The sequence below is a fragment of the Callorhinus ursinus genome, unplaced genomic scaffold (assembly GCF_003265705.2).
Source record: "Callorhinus ursinus isolate GAN/ISIS: 27379988/994484 unplaced genomic scaffold, GSC_fseal_2.0 scaffold5, whole genome shotgun sequence".
NCBI classification, from domain to species: domain Eukaryota; kingdom Metazoa; phylum Chordata; class Mammalia; order Carnivora; family Otariidae; genus Callorhinus; species Callorhinus ursinus.
Window position 1 is genome coordinate 55340753 of NW_027397067.1, and position 24037 is coordinate 55364789.

At 33.0% G+C, this 24037-nt stretch overlaps 1 pseudogene; it reads left to right on the forward strand.

Annotated features, from left to right (window-relative positions):
• Window positions 1–2797: 2797 nt before the first annotated feature.
• The window catches only part of LOC112822979 (large ribosomal subunit protein eL27-like), a 26483-nt pseudogene continuing 5243 nt past the window's right edge, over window positions 2798–24037 (forward strand).

Genomic DNA, 24037 nt, shown 5'->3' on the forward strand with positions numbered 1-24037 from the left:
AGTTCCTATGGTGCCATGAAGATCCCTTGTGTGTGCCCATTGAGAAGATTTGGCTTTTCCTCCTTCAGCTAAAGTGTAGTTATCACCAAGCCACACTGTAGTTGCTTTCTAGGCGGAGTGCTGGCTACCTACCTTTAAGCAACCATCTGCAACCCTCGCTACTGATTCAGCATCCTCCAGTAACTGATTCTATCTTTAAGCAAGATATATTTTTATTTGTTATAAAAATATTATTTATAAATATCCAAGATCCTAAGAATTCCCCTTCCAGCCTACCTATCAGAATCTAGTATACTATGGACTTATATTTTTCTCTCATTTATTTCTGCCTGTTCTAATTCCTTCCCCTTAAAAATTCCTTCCCCTTAAAATCAGGGCTGTTCTTCTCTTTCAAGATGGATACTAATTTAGGAAAGAGAATGGAGGCAGGATGGGACATTAGCACTGAAGCCACTCTGTGGTCACTGGATGAGCTCCTACCTCAAATTTGGTTCAGATAACAATACTGAAGAGGCCATACATACACCTGGAAGAGATTAAAAGTTTTATTATTTACACAATGAGGCATTCTAGGAAGAGCAGGACATGCCTCCCAAATTGGTCTTAAAATAGTATGAAAGAGCAAGAAAATGAGACTGGCTTGGGTATTTTATTGTTTTTAGGTGTTAGTGCCAGGCTGAGAGTTCCCATGTACGGGCAGGGTCTTTGATGGCTTGAATTCTCTGTTGGCATCATAGGAGGGAGCACCCAGACTTTTTTTTTTTTAAAGATTTTATTTATTTATTTGAGAGAGAGAATGAGAGAGAGAGAGCACGCGAGAGGGAAGAGGGTCAGAAGGAGAAGCAGACTCCCCGCTGAGCAGGGAGCCCGGATGTGGGACTCGATCCCGAGACTCCAGGATCATGACCTGAGCCGAAGGCAGTCGCTTAACCAACTGAGCCACCCAGGCGCCCCAGACTTTTTTTTTTTTAAGATTTTATTTATTTATTTGACAGAGAGAGAGACACAGCAAGAGAGGGAACACAAGCAGGGGGAGGGGGGGAGGGAGAAGCAGGCTTCCCGCCGAGCAGGGAGCCCAATGCGGGGCTCGATCCCAGGACCCTGGGATCATGACCTGAGCTGAAGGCAGACGTTTAACGACTGAGCCACCCAGACACCCCAACACCCAGACTTTTTTATGGGCTTGCTCAGATGTAGAACGGAAAGAAAGAGGAAGGACTGAGACTTAAAAGCCGACAGTAGTCAACCAGCAAAAAATGGACTCTCATTATAATGAGAAAATCAAGGAATTAGAAAATATATCAGGCTATTCCTTAGCCTTCTGACATTATTATATTATTTTTCAGGGAAATAGAAGATTTCTGATTTTTAAACTGTACCAGAAAAGGAAAGATAACCTGGTTGGGGAAGTACGTTGTAATGTTAGTACGGAAAGTAGAAGTATTGTGAGTTCAGAGGAGAAAGAAAAAAAAATTTACAGAAACTAATTTAAGCTGAGAATCATAAGTTCAGAAAAATTATACTTTTGAAAGAAAAGTTATCATTACTTTAAATTGCTTGAGGCATGAACCACTGAAATAATAATATTTAATACACAGTTTTCTTGGGTCTTAAAATTTGATATCATAGAATACCAGCAACCAGGGTGACACATTTAAGTACTGCCGTTAAGTTTATAGAAGGCGAATCTATTATGGAATTTCTAAAGTGTTTCATTATATTAAGTGTTAAATAATTGAGACACTGAGAAATGTGTGCCATATAGTTAATAAGCAGCTTGCTTATTTTTTTATAAGCTAAAATTTAATGGCACAATCTCTCCAAATTGTGAAAGGAAAAAGGGTACAGAAATAATCTTAAATCATGTTCCAAATATAATGAGATATATGGAAATCCCATGAAAAGATAATGTTTTAATAAAACAACTTAATCCCCACCTTGAGGCAAAAGAAATGAACCATGTGTAGATTTACATTTATTTATTTATTTATATTTATTTTCTCCAGCTTTATTAAGATATAACTGACATATAATATTAAGATGTGCAATGTAGTGATTTGTATATATTGTAAATAATTACTGAATAAGATTAGTTAACACATCCATCACCTCGAATAGCTACAATTAGTTATAATTTTCTGTGTGCGTGTGTGCAGCAAGATCTTTTAAAATCTACTCTCAGCAAGTTCAAATATACAATAGTGTTGTTAACTATAGTCACCATGCTGTGCATTACCTCCCCAGAACTCATTCATCTTACAACTGGAAATTTGTATCCCTTAACCACCTTCACCCATTTCTCCCACCCACTCTGTCTTCTGTCAACCACGAATCTGTTACCTGTTTGTTGTGGTGGTGGTGGTGGTGGTGTTGTGTTAGATTTTATCATTAGAGAGAGAGCGTGTGTGAGAGCACGAGGGACGGGGATGGGCAAAGGGAGAGGGAAAAGTATACTCCTGCCCAGGAGGGAGCCATCCATGTCCCGGATCCCAGGATGCTGGGACCATTACCTGAGCCAAAGACAGACACTTAACCAACTGTGCCACCCAGGTGCCCCTATTCTCTGTTTATATGAGTTTGATTTTTAAGATTCCACATAGAAGTAATAAGGGACTTATACAACTCAATAACAAAAAAATGTATAATTCAATTAAAAAGTGGGCAAAGAACCTGACCAGATTCTTCCAAAGAAGATATTCAGATGGTTAACAGGTACATGAAAAAGTGCTCAGCATCACTAATCATCAGGGAAATGTAAATCAAAACCACAATGACATACCGACTCACACCTGTTAGAATGGCTATCATCCAAAAGACAAGCACTGACAAGGATATGGAAAAAGAGAAACCCTTGTTCACCACTGGTATGGATACAATGGAATACAGTACGCATATTCCTCAAAAAATTAAAAATAGAACTACCATATGACCCCGGATTTTCTCTTCTGGGTATATATCCAAATGAAATGAAAACAGGAAGTTGAGGAGACATCTGCATTGCCATATTCATTGAAGCATTATTGATAACATTATTGATAACATTATTATTGATAACAGCCAAACTGTAGAAACAACCTAAGTTTCCATCAACAGATGAATGGATAAAGATGTAGTATATGTGCATATATACATACATACATGTATATATAATATAAATGAATATAATATATTAAGAAGATACAGTATATGTATGGATATATACCTGAATATATATATATATATATATTAAGAAGATGTAGTATATGTATATGTATACATATATGCATGCATATATATTGTATATACACATATATATGAATATAATATATAATATATTCAGCCTAAAAAATGATTTGCCATTTGTGACAATATGGATCGACCTTGACATCATTATGCTAAATGAAATACATTCAAATTTAAATATTAGATTTAGATCTAATGGGTCTGAAAGCAGCTTTTATGTTAAACTATTGTTGCTCTTCTGTATATGGCCCATGATAGAGCTATTTATTTCTCTTGAGTGATTTTTCTCCATTCCCTATACTAGTCAGATTATAAATTCTTTTCTGCTTTCTGAGGCATGTGGCTAAAAGCTTTGAGACCATGTTTTATATTCCTATATTCATGCATATTGGTTTACTTTCATTATCCTCTTCTGCAAACCATGAAGATATGTTTTCTAAATGCATATCAACATTAAAACTTCGGCTTTAAGGCTTGATAAACTATGTTGTGGTCAATTACCCATGTGCCATCATGGTATTAGTTTCTTCTTGCTCTGTCTTTATTTCTCATTTCTAAAATGCAGGATTTTTTCCTTTTCTAAATGTTGTTACATTTTCGGATTTTGTTATCTCTATTCCACATTTTAAAATCTTCCATGAGAACTCATTGGTATTTTTTTCCATAACTTAATTACTGTGACCAATCATCTGAAAAGAAGAAAAGGGAGGAAGGGATTGGGCAGAACTCCAATGTTACTGACTATGAGAATAAACACATAATTTTAGGAACATTTATATTACTCATCTTCTTCCAGACGAAGTCTATTCCTCATTCAAGACACTTTCCATAGCTTGTTCTATATACCTCCAGGCCGTTTACCACTTACTCTACTGATATTATTTGTTGCACTTCCACACTAGATTACAAGTTAAATGAAGACAGATTTTCTATTTGTTTTGTTCACCATTGTATCCCTAGAGCCTACCACAATATCTGGCACTCAAGGAGTACTTCAGAAGTTGAAGGAAATGGTTAATAGTTCACTCTCAGCCCTGCTTCAAGAGCTATATATATAGGAGCATATACTGAATCTGGGGAAAATGAGAGTCCTGCTAAACTTTCTATGTGCTAAACCAAGTGTCTTGACTATTTGTCAAGATTGTTTAAATCTGTCATTGACAAATAACCCATAATTCTTTTTTAAAAATTTATTTGTCAGAGAGAGAGGGAACACAAGCAGGGGGAGCAGTAGGCAGAGCAGGCAGAGGGAGAAGCAGACTCCCTGCTGAGCAGGAAGCCCAGCGTGGGACTCCATCCCAGGACCCTGGGATCATGACCCGAGCCGAAGGCAGACGCTTAACAACTGAGCCACCCAGGTGTCCCCCCATAATTCTTGAGTAACCTGTAATTAATGTATGACCTCTATTTGATACAATTAATGCTGTAGTGAAGAATAAGTGATAGTCACATAATCCTGACATTATCCCTTCATGGTTCTATATAACAAAATTATTTGTAGTAGGAAGTTTTCCTGATCTGATAACTGTTTTTTTAACCACTCAGCTCATTTCTGTGACCATGCAAATGCAATGTGGTAGGATTGAGATTATTATATTGAGATTAAGAATGCTCAGTTGGGAATAACAAGACCTCTACCATGTCAGTGCAATGCATGAATGCTGTCAGTCTACTGTCCTTTTCAAAGATAGGTAGCCAAGATACTAGATGGAACACATTTTATCTCATGAATTTGATTTTCTAAGAGAAACCAAGGTCACTGCTACACTGTCAAGAGCAAAAAGTATTGTATAAGTGTTTTGGAAAGTATGAATAAAAAAGCATAGGAAAATATGGTTGTGGTTGCAAAAATAAGCATAGCAGCTAGTATTGACTGAATATATATAAGAACAGATATATCAAACTAATTAATAGCATTGCATAAAACATGCATCCGATCTGGTATTTTGTATAGAATTTTGTTACATTTGGTACAGCAAACCATTTAGGTTAGCAATGGTTACTATTAATTGACACCCTTATATATTTAAAACCTTGAGTTGCAAATTTTTCCGGTAGATTATATTAATTAATGCTCAGATAATCTCCTACAGATAGTTACTGCTATTACTGCTTTAAGTAGAAAAAGAATGTGGTTCAGAATATCCAAGTAAAACAGATTGGAAGTGAAAGAATTAAAATAAAATTCAAGCCTAGTATGGCTAGACAAACTCTAGATCTTAGAATCATTCTGTAATATCACAGTAGTGTATTAAATAGGTAACATATTAGTTTTATAAATGTATTTTGGTTTTAAGTCCCATTTATGAATGGATCCCAAATTGAAAATTTGTCAAAGCATATTAAGGATTACATGATGTCCTTGAAATTTGTTTTGATAAAACATAACAAAGTATTGTTTCCACAAAGATTCTTTAAAATGAGATGGTCAAGTATTTAATTTAATTTAGATTATAAAACATAACAAGCAAAGCAGTTACTTCAGTGGGTATACCATAAAACACACAAGTGCATGTGCATGCATATATAATTTACTAAAATAAGTTTTAGTGTGATATTAATGGAAAGAGTATAATCCTATACTGTTAATTTTTTTATCTTTTCAGAATGTATTTTTACCATCTTCTGTCCTTCAGTTTTATTAATAATTGAGAGCCGAATGAGTATGGGAAAATGTTATTCTATATCAATACTAATTTGTAATTAAAAATGCTGTGTGTATTTTTGTTATCACAACTTTGAAAAGCAGTAATGAAATGATTGATTTTTTTGACTTTTATTAAACTACACAGGTTTTTAATGAAAATAAGTGGTGCTATATTGTTAGGGGAAAATCTCTTATTTATTTAAATTCAAATTATTCCATTTTCGGATTTAAATCAACTTGTTAACATCCATATAATATAGTAAGATTAAGTGAGATAAATATAAGGCAGATTAAGTTCAAGTAAAATAACGTTAGCAAGTGAAGTGGAACATGTATGGTGACCAATAATGAAGAAAGATTTATAAGAAAATTTGGATACTCCTTTCATGGGGATAAGGGTTAATAAATAGGCAGTGTTTACTCTATGCCAGGCACAAGTTTTTTATAATTTATATTTACTAGTACATTAAATCCTCAAAATAATCTCTGAGAAGGGAATTATTCCCATTCTATAAGTGAAGAGACTGAGACAAAATAAAGTTCATAACAAAGTTCACAACCAAGTGGTGGAATCAGGCTCTGCCCAGGCAGTCTGGCTCCATAGGCTAGGCTTGTAATCACTTCAATTTACTTTTCCTATGCATTGTATTAGTTTTCCTCTTTATGAACAAGGGAAACATTTCACATAAACTCTACTCAATTCATCAATATGAAAAAGGTAAGCTGTTTTATGAAAGATTGCTTTTCATGATATAAATATATTCATGTTCCTTTTGTTGTTTTAAAGTGATAATATTTGAAGCCCAGCAGAAGTCCCTGAGATAATTATAAATGTTTATCAAGTAGGTTAAGGAGGCTCTGTACTCTACACTAGTTAGCAGGTGACTAGGGTATGCTATTTGTTCAAAAATAAATTTTCTGAAAGGTTACTCTACCAAATAATTGAGAAAATAATTTTTAGTATATGTATTACATATAGGTCATGAACTTCTGGGCAAATAAAACAAGAAAATTTGATCAATGGAAATGGCAAAAATGGCAGAAGACTACAAAGCAAGCATTTACCTATTACATTAGAAATTGATCTATCAACTAATATTTTACTGAGAAACATTATATGATGAATGAGTTCTTTTTTGACATTATATTGAATTAGTGAAATATGTAACTGTCATTTTATTGACACTCAGCTACTCCCTGGACTTTAGAATTAGTAAACAGAAAATGGAAACATTGAAAATACTTTCTATGTTATTTTATTTATATTTTAGACATGTTTTATGATATTTTAATGTTTATATGAAATAATATATATTAAATAAGTTAATGAAAGAGTGATAAAAGCAGAATGTAATAACTATTTCACAATATAAAGACTACCCATAAATTGAAAATGATTTTTACACTCAGGATGCCCTTTACACTTATGTTTTCAATGTATTAAATTGTTAGCAAATAAATTCTTAGCATGTTTTGCTGCTACTGGTTTAAATTTATTGCAATCCTGTGAGTAGAGATTGACATTCTAGATGCTCAAAGCCAAGCGAGTTTTTTTTTTCTTTCCATCTTACATTAGATAATACAGCACTTTTCGTCCAGGTGCATTGTGTTTAATTAATAAATCTGTTATTATTTGAATCATCAATAATTTTAATGGCTACTGATAGTCTGAATTATAATGATTTTGTTCAGTAAATTGATTTCTAGGCATCTCAAAAGGACATCACTACAGTAGTTGAAATATTACTCTGTCATTAACAATTGATTACGCAGTTGGCATTTCCAAATTTTATTTTGGTATGCATTTCATAAGCATGCCATTTTTATAAGTGAGTGACAAAAAACTGTAGAAGCTATGTAAAACTATGTACAGCTATCAAGGAGAATATTCTTATTAACTAAAATTATAGAAACATATTTAAACAATGTTTATTATAAAAGCATTAATTCACAGTTACATATATTGCACATTTTAAATTTAGTGGCTTGCATGATTCTGCTTCCCTTAGAATTGGCGTAAATTTAAAATAGAAACTAAAATCCTAAAATCTAAATATCTTAACCAACTACATACTTAATTATAACCATATGAAAGAGAATTACATAAGTAATTTCCCCATTATGTAAATGTAAAAAATTTACTTATGTAAATGTAAAAAAAAACATTTTTCAATGCAGATAAGAAGTAAATATATCACACAGATATTACAGGATTCAGTATTAGGAAAATAATGGGGTGGACAAGTGAAATCAGTGAGCTTTTTTGTGCCATTTGAGGAAAATAATCTGCTGGATCAAAAATGGCCAGTTAGTATGAAAACAGGTAATGTAAATAAAAGGAGTAAGAAAAGAGCAATACAAAGTACATGGTTCAAGGATGCCTATTTCACTTTTTAAGAAAATAGGTTTGTGATGGACATAACCATATTTCACTGGCAAGAAATCTAAAAATGTCTGATATGGTAAAAATCAGAAAACAGTAAGGAATCTATGAAATAACCAGCATGATCTGCTTTAGCAACTTTAGAGCTTGTTCAAATAACTCATGTCACATCATGCTTACTTAGTTCCCCTCTACACATCCTCTGACAGTCAAAACTGTGAGCACACTATAGTTTCTCACAAATATGTGCTCTCTCACATTCATTGTATGTCTCCTCCCCTCCACTATATTCTCTACTTCCTGGCCTTCGAGCTCTGTGCTCTGTCTCTGTTGTACTTCATGTCTAGAGAAAACTGATACTGAAAAAAAAATCAGTTTTAACATGAGTTTGCCAAGAGCTCCACAAACTCGTTGGAAATTAGCAATTACTGCTATTTTAGATACAGCTGCCCCAGAGGAAGAGCTGAAGTAAAAAGGGGTACAGAGGTTTAAGTCAGTTTACCCTGACTTTTTCTTTTGTAGGATTATCACTGAACTGTCCTCCAAAGCTTTTTGCCCAGAAGCCATATTTTCCCTTGAGCGATTCTGCGGTAAGTTCACACAAAACCAGTTCTAAAATGTTAAAATGTATTCAATAAGCAAGATTTAAACTTAAAAGATCTCTGAGTGAGCCAGTTTTCATTTACCTACATGAATTTTACTACTTGTGAAAATGTTTTACATCACTGTTCATGTATAAGAATGTTCATAGCAAATTGTAGTAGCTTCAGTCAGAAAAAAAAATCACATCCACTAAGAATAACACTGAAAAATAATATTTTTATATTCATAGAAACTCCAAACAAGGATGAGGATTAAAGAAGTGTAAATGCATGTAAAAACAGGGATGAATCTTGTAAGTATAATATGAAGCAAGAGACAACACCCAAAATACTATATGCAATAAGATTGTATCGGTATCAGTTTAAAAAGAGCAAACTCAACCATACAACTATTAAACGTAAAACAAAACATAACAATTCTCACAAGATAAGTTCAGTGGATAACCCCAGTAAGAGAGATGTCAATTTAAATCCCATAAATTTTAATAAAAATAAAGAATATTGACATAAGTGAAATAGGTAAAGGGGATTAAGAGTATACTTGTAATGAGCCCTGAATAATCTGTAGATTTGTTGAATCACTATATTGTACAACTGAAACTAATACAATATTGTATGTTAATTATACTTGAATTCAAAATAAATAAAATTTTTAAAAAATAAAAGAAAAAGAATATTGATGTTTTTAAAATTTTATGATGAGGGCACCTGGGTGGCTCAGATGGTTAAGCGTCTGCCTTCGGCTCAGGTCAGATCCCAGGGTCCTGGGATCGAGTCCCGTGTCGGGCTCCCTGCTCAGCGGGGAGCCTGCTTCTCCCTCTGCCTCTCTCTCTCTCTCTCTGTCTCTCATGAATAAATAAAATCTTTAAAAAAAATAAAATTTTATGATGAATGCATTTTAAGATTCCTAACTTTTGAAACTCCTCTGATTTCACTATGCATTTTAGATAAATCTAAATTGTGCAGTTTTACCCTATTTGAGAAATATAACTTTCAAACATACCGTAATCTAGAAATTTAAACCTACTATACTCTCCCTTCTTAGAATCTGTGCTTTATAGTTCTTTTAGGTGTAATTCTCTATTATTCTAAGGAATCCTGTTTATGTGCAGATGAGGTATGGGGAAAGGGGAAGCTTTCTACAGTCCTCTAAGTAGGTTTCAGCCTACTTAAAAGTAAGCCTGTGTTTCTGGTCTGTGAAATTCACAAATACATCTCAGTTTCCCCCCAACCTCTTGTTGAGAAACGGGGCTAATGTTGGTTATTTCCCTACTTCTAGTGTTAAACTCTGGCAGATAAGTTTACTTTGATGGCAGGCAGAGAACAAAAAGTTCTGGACATATTCCAAAATGAATATTTTTCCATGGGCATTCCCCACGACTCAGTTTTCCCCTCCTCTTGCTGGAATCATGAGACAGTTTCTTAGATCTTTATCCTGGGAAGCTAGAAGAGCTCCTAGAGGTAAATGTCACTACAGTGACACCCATGGCTGTGTCCCCTGGAGTTTTTAACTCAAATTACTCCACACAAAGCTCCCAACAGTTCATCAATTACCACCATTTAAATGTTCTTTCCATTCCTGTTTCCACATCTTCTGCTCCTGGTAAGCTGTGATTCTCTGTATTTGCCTGTACCTCTAGTTGTAGGCAGGGGTATGACTTTGTCATGTAACCTCCATTCTCTGGCATATCTAAGCAGAGTTGTTGATTTTCAATTTGTTCAGCTTTTCTCTGGATGGAAGGATGGACATGATGTTTTTCAAGCTCTTTGTATGTCCTAGCAGAAATAGGAACTTCTGAATGTGTATATTTAAATAAAAATTCAAAATTTTCAAACGGTTTAGAGACTTTAATATATACACACACATATATATATTTAAGATTTATTTATTTGAGAGAGAGCAGGAGCACGAGTGGGGGAGGGGCAGAGGGAGAAAATCAAGCAGACTCCCCACTGAGCAAGGAGCCCAATGCAATTGGATCTCAGAACCCATGAGATCATGACCTAAGCTGAAACCAAGTGTCCAATGCTTAACAGACGGAGCCACCCAGGCCCCCCCGAGGAATTAATATATGTAAAGAGTCAAAATCTATCAAATTTGGCAACTGGAAGCAATTTCAATGGTAAACACCACATCCCACAATGTTATGATAGGGAAACGTCGTTGTTGACTACATGGTTGACTACATTTATTTAGTTGCTTACAACATAAAGAATCCCGTCTAAAGCAATGAAATAATACTTTTTTTCATTTTCCTCAGTCTAAACTCTATTATTACAACAGCAGGCGTCATACAGCATGTTTTTTTTTTTTTTCAATGATCCTGTTTTGGATGTGATTCAGTGTAAATTCAGCTAATATAAACCCGTGGCAACGATTAGGAAGGAAGCTAGTGTCTTACTTCTTGCTTTTAGGCAAGAGTATTTACAAACCTTGAGTACGAAAACATCATTTAACAGTAAAAGAAAATAGGTACTTAAGTGAATTCATAAAATATATCACTGCATAATAATATAATGATTTTTCACTAGGAAAACCAAAAGAAATATATGAATGATATGATGGTCTTGGGAAAGGTGAAAGGGAAAGTGAGGCATTAAAATTCATAAAGTTACCATTAAAGGGGAAGTGCAGGTAAAAGATGGCAAAGTCAGAGAAGCTAAACAACAACAACGACAACAACAATAGCATTAGAATAAAAGGAGAAGAGAGGTAATAGGACCACCTGGTGAAATTTTTATTTTGCAATTTGATGATCTAAGAATATATAAGCTAACTCTTATCCTGTTAAAATTGCTATCCTTTATCTCCCCCAAATATCCATAATTCCACTAATTTGAGATTTATTTTAGTTTATAATTTCACACCTTGGAGTACTTTGATTTAAATATGCTCATCAGACTCTCAAACCTCAGGACTTAGAAGTTAGAATGCTCTTTGCTTACACTAGACTATTTTGAGAAAATAAGAATTTTAATATTGGAAGCTGGCCATCCTTTCATCCCAACTGTGCATATGCATCCGTTCAATGACCAACAATTTTAAAGTGTTACACATTCCATGGGTCTACTGGATTTTGAAGAAATCCAAAATGTTTTTAGGAAGTTTAACCAGTATGGTTAAAGGGGACTATCTTAATGTTATCAGTTATAGTTACTCACTAGAGGCTGAGATATAAGTAAAAGGCCATAGAATTATTTGAGATAACTGGTATAATGAATGAATGCCACCATTTATCTCACATTTAAGAAATTATATTTGAGTAAAAATAAGAGAAAGTAATGTTATTACAGAAATAATACATACATACTATACATAGTGTTAGAGTCAGTATTCCTTCCAAAAAGAATTATCTCTAGGTAACTTTACACAGAGGGTAGAGGACAACTATTAATAGCAGAAGGTCTGTCACAAAAGATATTCTAATTGATTAGAGCTCTTTTATTTCCCCATCTCTTCTTCTCAGGTGGCTCTCAAAAACTCTGTTTTAAGTGTATGAATTTGTAGACATTTATCTGAACTGTCATTATGTATGACATTTTTGAACATCAGTCTAAATTCTTATCATGTATTTTCTATTTTCCTTATGTGTTGTTTTGTAGCATGGACATATGAGGACAAATTAAGAAAATTTGAGAGAATATTATTTTTAGTAAATTACTAGTTAAGAACCTGCTCAAAGTCTGAAGTCTCAGTGTTTTAATAATTAGGTAACAATAGTTTATAATTAGCATATCCAGTATTAGTATGCAAATACTTTTATTAAAATAACTTTACAAGATCTTAGTTTATAGTCCTTGAATTACAATGAATTTATTTATTTATTCATTTTTATTATTTTTAAAAATATTTTATTTATTTATTTGACAGAGAGAGAGCAGGAGCAGGGTGAATGGCAGAAAGAGAGGGAAAAGCAGGTTCCCCACTAAGCAGAGAGCCTGACTGGGGGCTAGATCCCAGAACCTTGGGATCATGACCTGAGCCAAAGGCAGACGCTTAACCAACTGAGCCAACGAAATGTTCCAAATTTCAAAGAATTTAAAGCTTTTGCTCAGTAACTATTTTCCATTGGTTAGTCCAACATTAACATAATCTTGCCTGTCAGGATGGATATTCTTTTTCTTTCTTTTTTCCCCTAGATCACTTTTCACAGTTTTATTGAGGTATAATTTATGTAGTATAAAACTGACCCACTGAAAATGTTCAATTTGATAATTTCTAATACATTTTTATAGTTTTGTAACGTTCGCTACATTTGCAATTCAGAACCAACTATATTGTTTTTCTTCACATATCTCTTCTCCTTTTGTTCCACCACCAAACATAAAGATATAAAAAAAAGAGTGGATGAGTTTCTTGAAGAGTCTCATTCATATGAAAATATGTTTAAATTGAACCTTTGATTGACTATTTTAATAAGTCCAATAAAGTTAATGACCTAAGTTGTCTGAACAATTCAGCTCTATGTAGTGTTTCCAGTTAATGAGTTTAGCTGAATTTAAAATAATGTCTTAAATATTCTATTTTCATGGAGTCAGTGATACCTATGAATTAACTTTATTGTATATTTTAACATATAGCTGATCTTCAACTTTTGGTACTTTTAATTTAACTTAAAGATGTTAAATTCTATTAAATAAACTAGTCATCATATTTCACTCTTCAAACCATTACAAAATCATTTCTAAATTTCTAAAGCAAAGACCACATGAGTAGTGACTAAGAAAGGTAGTAGCAGGACTTGCTTTTGGGAAGGTCAGATATACAAGGTCCAAAGTCTTGAAGATTTGAAGTATTTATAAATAAAATGTGGCTATTAAAATGATTATAAAACCATGGAAAATTTATTTAGTTGTATTAGTTTGTATTGTTTTGAGAGACAAAGAATATATCAACTTTGGCTTCCCTACTCAGGCTTTAGAGCATTATGAAATCCAAAAGATTTCCCTAAGAACTTTTATGTTCTAGGACATCAAAATTACTGCATTATTTATATATACATATGTATTATATGTATATATTTGAAATATTGATGTATAAGTAATTCAATGCATTTATACGTGTACATATTTATAGGGTTCATTGGAAGGGGCATAATATACCTTGCAGTTATCATACATATAGTTTTTATTACTTGTGGCAGAAAATCACTTTTGTTATAGATGCATATCTGAAAATATAATGGCAATATAAATAAATATACAATCATTTGCTTTTATGCTAATTTTCAGTAAATCTAAAGCAAGATTGATTTCTACTAATAATAAATGATAATAACACTCATAAAATGTTATAAAATAATAATGCAAAGGTATTCAACTCCCACTGACAAGATAGGAATATCATAATTCTGTAAATATGGTAACAGTTCAAGTGGTAGAATTAAATTTACTGCAGACAAAAGTAAACATTAAATACATTTCTAAGAAGGCAAATGAAAAGTTATGTAAAAATTATCTGTAGTCCTAACTACTTGTACATTGATTCTAAACTTTATTGAGATTTTCATGAAGTTCTACTAAAGTTACAGGAGATAATGTGACCAATATTAGCCTACCTACAACTTGTTCCTCTAGTATAAAAATCCTGAACGTCATGCCTGAATCAACTCTAACATAATCCATTCTATTTTATAATCCCAATAATCAACAACCCCTACTATTATGTCACAGTTTCAGATAAGACATTTAATCTATTTTGTGACAGGAAAATGAATTCAAATGAATGATTGGCATTATTTTAAAAAGTTTACTGTAACTTAAAATAAAAATTGAAATCTTAATAATAGAAATTAGTTTAATGTACATGCTTTAAAAGTGACAATAACTTTTTTAGATCAGCCTCAAAAACCTCCATGTAGATAATTAAGGGGAAAAAAAAGCAAGGTATTTCCTACTTATAGGATATGTCAACTTAAGAGGCATCTTTGACAAAACGTTGGAAAAATCAAACAAAAACTCTAGTGCAATAAATGTTCTTCAATTCTTTAAACTACTATATAATGGCATATATTCAGGCTTGGAATATCATACCATTTTTTAAACCATAGCAATACAAGTTGATATCCAGACTTCACCTTGAGATTAAAGATTCTTCTGAATTGCTTTTGTCATAAATAACTGTTTATAGCATCACATCAACTTATTGTTGCCTGAAATCCTATTCTTTATTTTAGTGCATTTTGTGGCTTTACTACTGCCAGTAAACATAGGGAAGGCTGTTTAGATTCTGTCTGCATGTTATTTAAATACACACACACATGCTCTGCTTTTATAGGTATCTTAAGTCAAGTGTTCTAACACATGCACAAATTCCCTTGTGAACCTTCCCTTCAGGAGTAATTTAGCCATATTCTGTATGTTAGCATAATGTACAACTTAGAGTAGTAGTTGCTAATTGTAATTGCTGGTGCTTGCTACCATGAACGTATCACTCAAAGTTTGTTCAATTTGCTTCCATGCTGAGACCCTTCTTCTAGGCAATTTACTAAGAACTTTACATCCTTATGAACTTAAAGCAATTTATGAACTCAGGTTTCTTATTAATACAAAACAGTCATATCAAAACAGTGAGAAGAAAATAAAGAAATATCTAGGGAAAATAATAGTACTACAGAGACTAACCAAAAGAATTAGATTAGCTAAATGAAAATGCAAAAACATATTACAGAACCATATTGTGCCTTATGATACCATAATTTTAAAGCAAGATCATACTATATGGGAAACCTTGGGTGTAATACCTGATAATTATCTGCTGTGTCACCTTGGGTATTAACTCTGAGAATATGTTTCTTTATCTAGTGAAGAAATATAAATGCAACTTCTTTATAGTAATGGATTATTCTGTTACAAAATCAAATATAAAAATTCAAGGTCATTCTGTATTTTAGGTGGTCTTTCCATCTCTTACATTCTGGCTAAATCTGCTGAAAGTTAATTTGTACATGAAGAACCAGTTTTAAACCACCTTATTATTGATTGTGCAAGGGTAAGGTAATATGTCACTATCAGTTGCATAAATGACTCAGAAAGAAATAAAGGACAAAGATCAAAGTTACTGAGAGAAAAAAACAATGAGAAACTCCCCAGGAGGTTGTTTGTTGTCATTAGTGGAGAAAAAGACACAACCACAATCTTTTTAAAAAGAAAATCTACGGGTATTTGCAGTTATACAGTAACCACCTATAAACTGCAGCCTGATTTGAGTTATACAGCTGTGAAATACGTTGCTGACAAGGTGACAACCCTTCTTTTGCCACATAAGGACACTTAATTGTCATTATCAAAATACTCCAATAAAAAGAGCAATGGTTATATAAATTGAAAATTTCAGAAAAGACACATGTAAAATGTGGAGCATATATAGGAAAATTTCAGCTTCAAATCACCAAGTATATTTTTACTTCAATAGCTCATAAGTTAACTGGAGATTTAAAAAAAAATAAAAATAAAACGTGTTTATTTGATGTGGATGGAAGCTACTCTGGAGTCATGGGAATTATGATGTTTGTGTTTGTCACAGGCCCAGAATAAAAGACTCCTTAATGTTCCAGCTGTTACGGGCCCATTCTGAAGATGATTCAGTCTTGCTTTACAATTTAAGAGATTATGCATAGATTTTACAAAAATAAAATTTTTTACTGGAGCACTAAGGAGGCCTGAAACTCATACTCCAAATAAGAAATTTGAGTTGAATGTTGTTGTTGTCAATCATCTTGCTTATTGAGGCAATTGACCATGCCATTTCACCCTGGAAAAGAATGTTCTGGGAGCTTGTGTATGGATGAGCTTTTCTCCATCTGTTTCTCCTAAGACAGATTAGTCTTTACTTTTGAGGTTCTGAAAGAAGGAGAAAATTTACCAAAATAGGCCTGAAAAATTAAGAAGAGTAATGTCTAAGTTACTTTTGAAAATTACTTTCTTTTTAAAAATGAAATTGGTTAAAAATCCTGTTTGATGTTTTGATGTCTGTCCTTTGGAATTCTGAAGCTTTTACACATTGCCTTATAAAATAAATTTATTTAGGAAATAGGAAAAATAAAGAAATTCTTCCTAATAAGCTAGGAATCTCCAAAAGATTAACATTTTAGCTAAAGTGGTTATTCAAATCTATGAATTATGGGAAGTTCATTTATTTAACTATTATTTTCATTGTGGCCAAATAGAGTCATAAGTAACTTGATTCACTTAATAATGTGAATTGAGGTAAGTTAATGATTTAAATATTAAAAAAAAAAGTTTAGGTTATAACCAGTCTCAGTGAAGGCAGGACATTTCAAGTATAAAAACAAAGTAATAATAATTAAAAAAGATTAGATGTAATGAGAAAATATTTTAAAATTCCATAAAGTATAAATGTAAATGCAATTAAAAGTCACATGCTATATCTAAGGCACTTTTTAAATTAATTAATTAAAAAATCTAAGTACAGAAATAAAAGTACCTAAGCAGGTGATTTTGGAAAAGTAGAGGTAAAATAATAATAAATAATTATCCATCCATCCAGTCTTGTCCCAGTCTAGTAATCAATCCATCTACTCAGGATATATCTACTGGGCCTCCAGTATGTTTCAGGCAATAAGCATGGAAACACATTTATTCTCATTTGTAATAAATGACATTTCTAAGATAAAGTAATAACATATTATTACACATTATTGTAACAAAATGAATTATAATGAAACCTAATAGGTTGAGGCACTCAAGCAGGTTTCATAGAATGAAGTGCACATAACCATTTTCATAAAATATTCATTGAAAGCAAATTGGTCCAAACTTTCTTCAGAGAAAGTCATCACATCTTATGTCACCTTAAGGAGGCAGTATTTAGAGCCCTATTTATAGAAAGTGTGTAATAGTTTTCCATGGCTCAACTTGTGCATCTTGTCACTCCCCCACCCCACCTTTTATATTGTTTTAATACATTGAATAAAGAGTGTTGGGCAAGAAACAATTAAGTTACCAGATTGAAACTATTTGAAATCCTTTTCTGACTAGCCATCACAAGATGCACCAGCTCAATTGGAAAATGCTTCTTCCTGGTGGCTCCATTTCAAGTTGGCTAACTGGAAAATTTTCCCCTTGATAATGCCATGATTACCCTCTTAAAACAAACACATGAAATCAACCTGTTTTATGAATAAATAGGCTAAAACATTATCCTTTGTTTTGTTTAGCTTAGCCAAGATCTGAATACATTTACATTGAAATAAGTCCTTAAGCAGGATTTCTAATAAAGTCTACAGATAGACTTCTCTTTATACATCTATTATTGGCAAATTATTATTTTGTGTGCTTTTGTTTAATTAATACCCATTTTCTTAATTATGTGTATTAGTATATGAAAATATTTGCAAAGACTGGTTTCCTGCTATGAATTTTTTTTCTTTGTATTTTCAAAGATAGAGTTTACACATCAATTCGGGGATATTAGTTTTCCCTAGCACCAACAATACTTACATTTTAAATCTGATTAAAGCAAGTTACAAAGTAAAATGTATCTCATTTCAGATTTGTTTGTTCCAAGTAAAGAAACAAATTTGAGACACTCTAAACAAGAAAATGAAACTTCTAATGAGCAGTTTACTAAACTACATGTAAGAAAGTATTGTAATCATAACATTCCTACAGTAATGAAATTTCAATTTTTTAAAATTCTAAAACCAAAATGAATATGCATAGACTAAATAATACAAGCATTAATTTTAATATTAATAATACAATGAATGATAAGTAATATTACCTTTAACTAAGATCACCGTGTATATTTTTCTCATAAATATAGTAATTTTAATAATGTGAAGGAAATGACAGTAAAGAGTTAAAATAGGAAAAGCAAATCAGGGCTGAGTATATATTTAAGTTGCATAGCAAACTATAAAAGCAACAAAATGAGAAAGTAAATTCCCTGAAATCACAAGAGTTTTTAAAACAAGATATACAAAAGCATATATTTTTAGAAAGATTAAAAAGTCAAAATATCAAGATTTTAGAAAATAGAATATTCATACAAAAGCATAATGCATATTTAATGGACAATATATATCTAACAGTTATAGTTTGCCTTTTTTTCACTAATTTGAATGTAAAGTGTATTTGAAATTTCAGTTTCATAAGAGAAAACATAAATACTTAAATGTATGTTATACTGAGTATAACCAATAAAATAGGATGACAGTAGAGGGATAAGAAGATAATGCCAAATGTAAGGTTACTTTTACTCAGCATGTTTTACTATTTCTATTTTATTCTCTTTTTCCATCCAATCTTATTTCACTTAGCATAATACTCTCTAGCTCCATCCATGTTGTTGCTTGGCAAGATTTCATTTTTTATAGTTGAATAATATTCCATTATATAAATATATTATTTCTTTTTCCACTCATTAGTCAATGGACATCTGGGTTCTTTCCATAATTTGGCTATTGCGGATAAAGTATCATGGGTTTTTTTTTTTAAAGATGGAAAATAGAACAACAAAAAAAAAAGGTAAAAAAAAAAAATAGGACCTCAAAGAAATCATACTATGTCATGAAAAAGGCAACAATGGGAGAAAAAAAAAAAGAGACATTATAAAACAAATAAAATATGGTTGTCAAAATTAAAAATGTAATGAGTGGTCATGTTAAATGGGACAAGATCGTACCCCCCATGATAAAGATTCTTAAAAATACATTGATCTCCAAAAAATACATTGATGGTTCTGTAACAAAGGAACACAGAAGACAACTGAAAGAGTTCTCAATGGCCAAAGCTGGGGCAATTTGACCACCAAGATGAAGTAGGTATAACATCTCAAAACATAACATGAATATCCATGAGTTGATACTGATGTACATACATAACTGAATAAATAAACTAATGGGAGAAAAGAGACAAATCTTTGATGCAGAAGAATTCCAAATCCAAATTTATGTAGATACTCTGCCCTTAAAGTAAGGATTATAAACACCCATTCTTTAAGTGTTGGTTGTGCATACTTACTTCTTTCTCAGAAGTACAGTGTGGAAAAGTGATCAAAGCCTAACTTTAAAGTGTAGAAGTCTGACAAACAATACTTCAGCCAGGTGATCTAGATCAATATCTGCAGTGTAAATCATGTTGATGGTATGCACCCTTGATGTGATGAGTTGAAAATCTCCCTTCACCTCTGTGGTCTTTCTCCCAAAAATCTATAACCCCAATCTAATCACAAAACAAAAGCACTATAAATAAAAATATAAGCACATCTTGCAAAATACTTGGCCAGTATTTTTTTTAAGATTTTATTTATTTATTTGTCAGAGAGAGAGAGAGAGGGCACAAGCAGGGGAAGCAGCAGACAGAGCAGGCAGAGGGAGATGCAGGCTCCCCACTGAGCAAAGACCCCCCAATCAGATGCGGGACTGGATCTGTCTTGGGATAATGACCTGAGCAAAGGCAGACACTTAACTGAGACTCCCAGGTGTCCCAATACTAGGCCAGTATTGCTCAAGACTGTAAAGGTCATCAAAAACAAGAAAAGTCTGAGAAACAAGAGGAGTCTATGGAGACATAATGACATAGGTAATGTGGTATCCTGGATGGGATCTTGGACTAGAAAAAGACTTTAGGTAAAACCAAAAAAATTACAATAAACTATGGATTTGAGTCAATAATAATGTATCAATATCAATATTGGTTCATTAATTTTAAGAAATTTAACATACCAGGGGCGCCTGGGTGGCTCAGTCTGTTAAGGGTTCAACTCCTGATTTCGACTCAGGTCATGATCTCAGGGTCCTGAGATCAAGCCCTGAGTCAGGCTCTGCACTAAGCATGGAGTCTCTTTTGTCTCTCTCCCTGCCCCTGCTTGCACGCGTTCTCTCTCTCTCTCCCTCTCTCTCTCAAATAAATAAATAAAATCTTAAAAAAAAAAGGAAATGCAACACACCAATATGTGAATAATAAAGGAAACTGAGTAAGACAGTATATGTGAACTCCACTACCTTCTTAATTCTTCTGTAAATCTAAAACTGTTCTTTAAAATCTATCAATCTAATAAAATAGAGACCAGAAATAGCCTTATTTTGATTTTGATAAACTGACTTTTAAAAAAGATCAAAGGCATTCAGTAGAGAAAGAATAGTATTTTCAACATATTCTGTTAGAAAAACTGGGTACCTATATGCAAAAAGTTAACACTGATGCATACTCCACACTGCATAAAAATGTATTCAAATTGCTCCTAGATATATATATGTTAAGTTTAAAATTACAAGACTTGAAAATTTGATAGGACTTGTCATCCTTGAAAATTATTTATGATAGGACTAAACTCTTTAATCTCTCCAGAAATGGGGTAATATTTTGTTTTGGTCTGTAGAGACAACTGGGGGACTTGTACTTGGTTTTTCATATCATAATAATTCTCACTTTAAGGGTTGGGAAACTATGTGCAGATATGCTTGGTACTGAATATATCTGTTCCAGTTGTATTCCAGAACTGGAGAAATAGACACAAGGAAGAAAAACACCAATGTGTCCACTGAGAAACAGATCTAAGCCAAAACACCATTAATCTGATTTCTGAAAATTTCTAACTGGTGGAACTCAATGACATTTGAGTTTTCAGGAGTTAGTTCAAATTCTGAGCCAGTGTGCAGCAATCCCATAAAATTGTGATTTCTCTTGTTTCCCGTATAGTTGTTTCCCAATGGATAGTCACACTGTTAAATGATTATTTGGGAAAGACCAAGAGAAGAACTTAGAATATAAATTTCAGCAATCATACCAGAATCATTTCTCAAATTAACTCATTAAAGAGATTCTGAGTCTTAAATTGGGAATAAAGTTCCTATGATCTTTTGCTAAAAATCTTAAAGATTTTCTACTTACACAGATCACAAAGACTTTTAGAGACTGTCCATCTCTTCAGTCTTAAGGCGACCAAGATTAATTTGCCAATAACATTAAACATTTCTACTTACCAAAACATTCTATAAAAAATGAAATTTGCCAAGCAGTGACATGGATGGAGCTAGAGAGTATTATGCTAAGTGAAATAAGTCAGTCAGAGAAAGAGAAATACCATATGACTTCTCTCTTAGGTGGAATTTAAGAAGCAAAACAAATGAACATAGGGGAAAACAGAGAGAGAGAGCCAAACCAGGAAACAGACTCTTAACTGCAAAAAATAAACTGATGGTTACTGGAGGGTTGGTGGGTGGGGGTATGGGTTAAATGGGTGATGGGTATTAAAGAGGGCACTTGTGATGAGCACTGGGTGTTGTATGTAAGTGATGAATCACTAGATTCTATACCTGAAACTAATATGCACTGTATAATAACTAGCTGGAATATAAATAAAAACTTGGAGAAAAAAAAGAAAAGGAAAAAATATGCTAGTATTGTATTCATTCTAAATTGTCCTATGGATGTTAATTCTTTGGGCTTTTGTTCCTGCCTTTTTTGGGTTTGTTTCTTGATCTTGTTTTAAATCTTTCAAGATAAGCTCCATCATTTTATTGATTCTATAGTTTGTCTTTCAGTTGTAGGTGTGTTTAAACTTCACAAGTCCTTAGTCAGTTTCTGTAGTAATTCTTTGTATATTCCAGCACTAAGAGTATGTTGTAAATTTTGAACTTCATATGTTTCAGATTTAGGTCTTCAATTTCTCTCAAAGGAGTAAGTTTTTAAAGCTCAAAGTCACAGGTAGATGACAAACACCATTGGTATCCCTCTAGCTAAAGGTGTGGGTTAAGGATGTTGGTCGATTTACTAATTTCTTTTTAAGTTGAATAACAGTACTTCAAAATTTGAGGAATGTCACTCACATTTCCCTTAGGTGAAGACATAAAGTCATTCAATGGTCTCAGTCAATCAAATTCCATGGTTTACAGTACTCTGGGCTCTTCTTAGGATGTCAATATCTTCTCTCCTCTGTAGTTCTGAGTTCCTTCTCTATTTCTAGCACTTGTTATTTCACTTCATTTTTAACTGTAAGACAGAGTCTGATTGCAGTTTTGGTGTTTGACTGCTGACATATTTCAAGTCCAAGACTTCCTTTTACATCTCTTGTCCTACACCTTAGCAAGCCCATTTAAAAGTCCACAGACTCCTTTCCTTGGTTCTGGTGGAAAGTTGAAACCACACAAAATCCAGGACAATGAGTGGGGACTCTAAACCTGAAACTACCCTCTAATCACTATAAAATTCCAAGCCATTTGTTTCTCTTTGTTCTATTATTTAAAATATTTTATTTATTTATTTGTCAGAGAGAGAGAGAGAGTACAAGCATGGGGAGCAGCAGAGGGAAAGGGAGAAGCAGACTTCCCACTGAGCAGGGAGCCCGATGCAGGGCTGGATCCCAGGACCCTGGGATCACAACTTGAGCTAAAGGCAGACACTTAAACTACCAAGCCACCTAGGTGTCCCTCCTCTTTGCTCTATTCAGTCATTTTTGTACTTTAGTGTAAGTCTGCCTTACTTTCCCAAGAAAACCTTATAATGTGAGTAATAAATGTCTTTATACCTCTTGGTACTTGGATAGCATCATCTATCTCAATATTTGAACTGAATTCCGGATTCTGGGTGGATCTTGCTTTCCACTGGGCAACCACAAGACACTAATCCAGGTGTAGCTTAGGAGCAATTTTCATATTTAATTTATATGGTGGCAGGAGCCCAAAGGTCATGCCATCATTTTGTTGGACACAAATGTACAAATATTTTCAATTTCAATCGTTAGTTTTAGAAGGTAAAATAAACAAGGAAATATATTGCATTTCATCCATTATATTGACAAAAGTAAAAAAAAGATAATATAGTATATAGTTAACATTGTAAAGTGAGCACTCTCCTACATTGCTGATGGGATAGCAAATTAGTACCTTCCTGAGGCCAATTTGTTAATATTTGAAAGACGCATTTATAATGAGAAACACAAAAGATGTAGGGGGGAAATGTCCACAACTGGACAAGGGGGAGGAAGTGACTAAGCCCCCAAATATTTTAAAACTCTTTAACTCTGAAAATAAACTTTAAAAAATGGTAAAATAAAAAAATGATAAAATCAAAGGAACACAATTTAGGCATATGCTAAAAATGTATGTTGTAATTGAATCTAATATTGTATAATTTAAAACTTATTTTAAACCTTACCTCCCACCTCCAAACACACACACACACACACACACACACACACACACACACACACACACA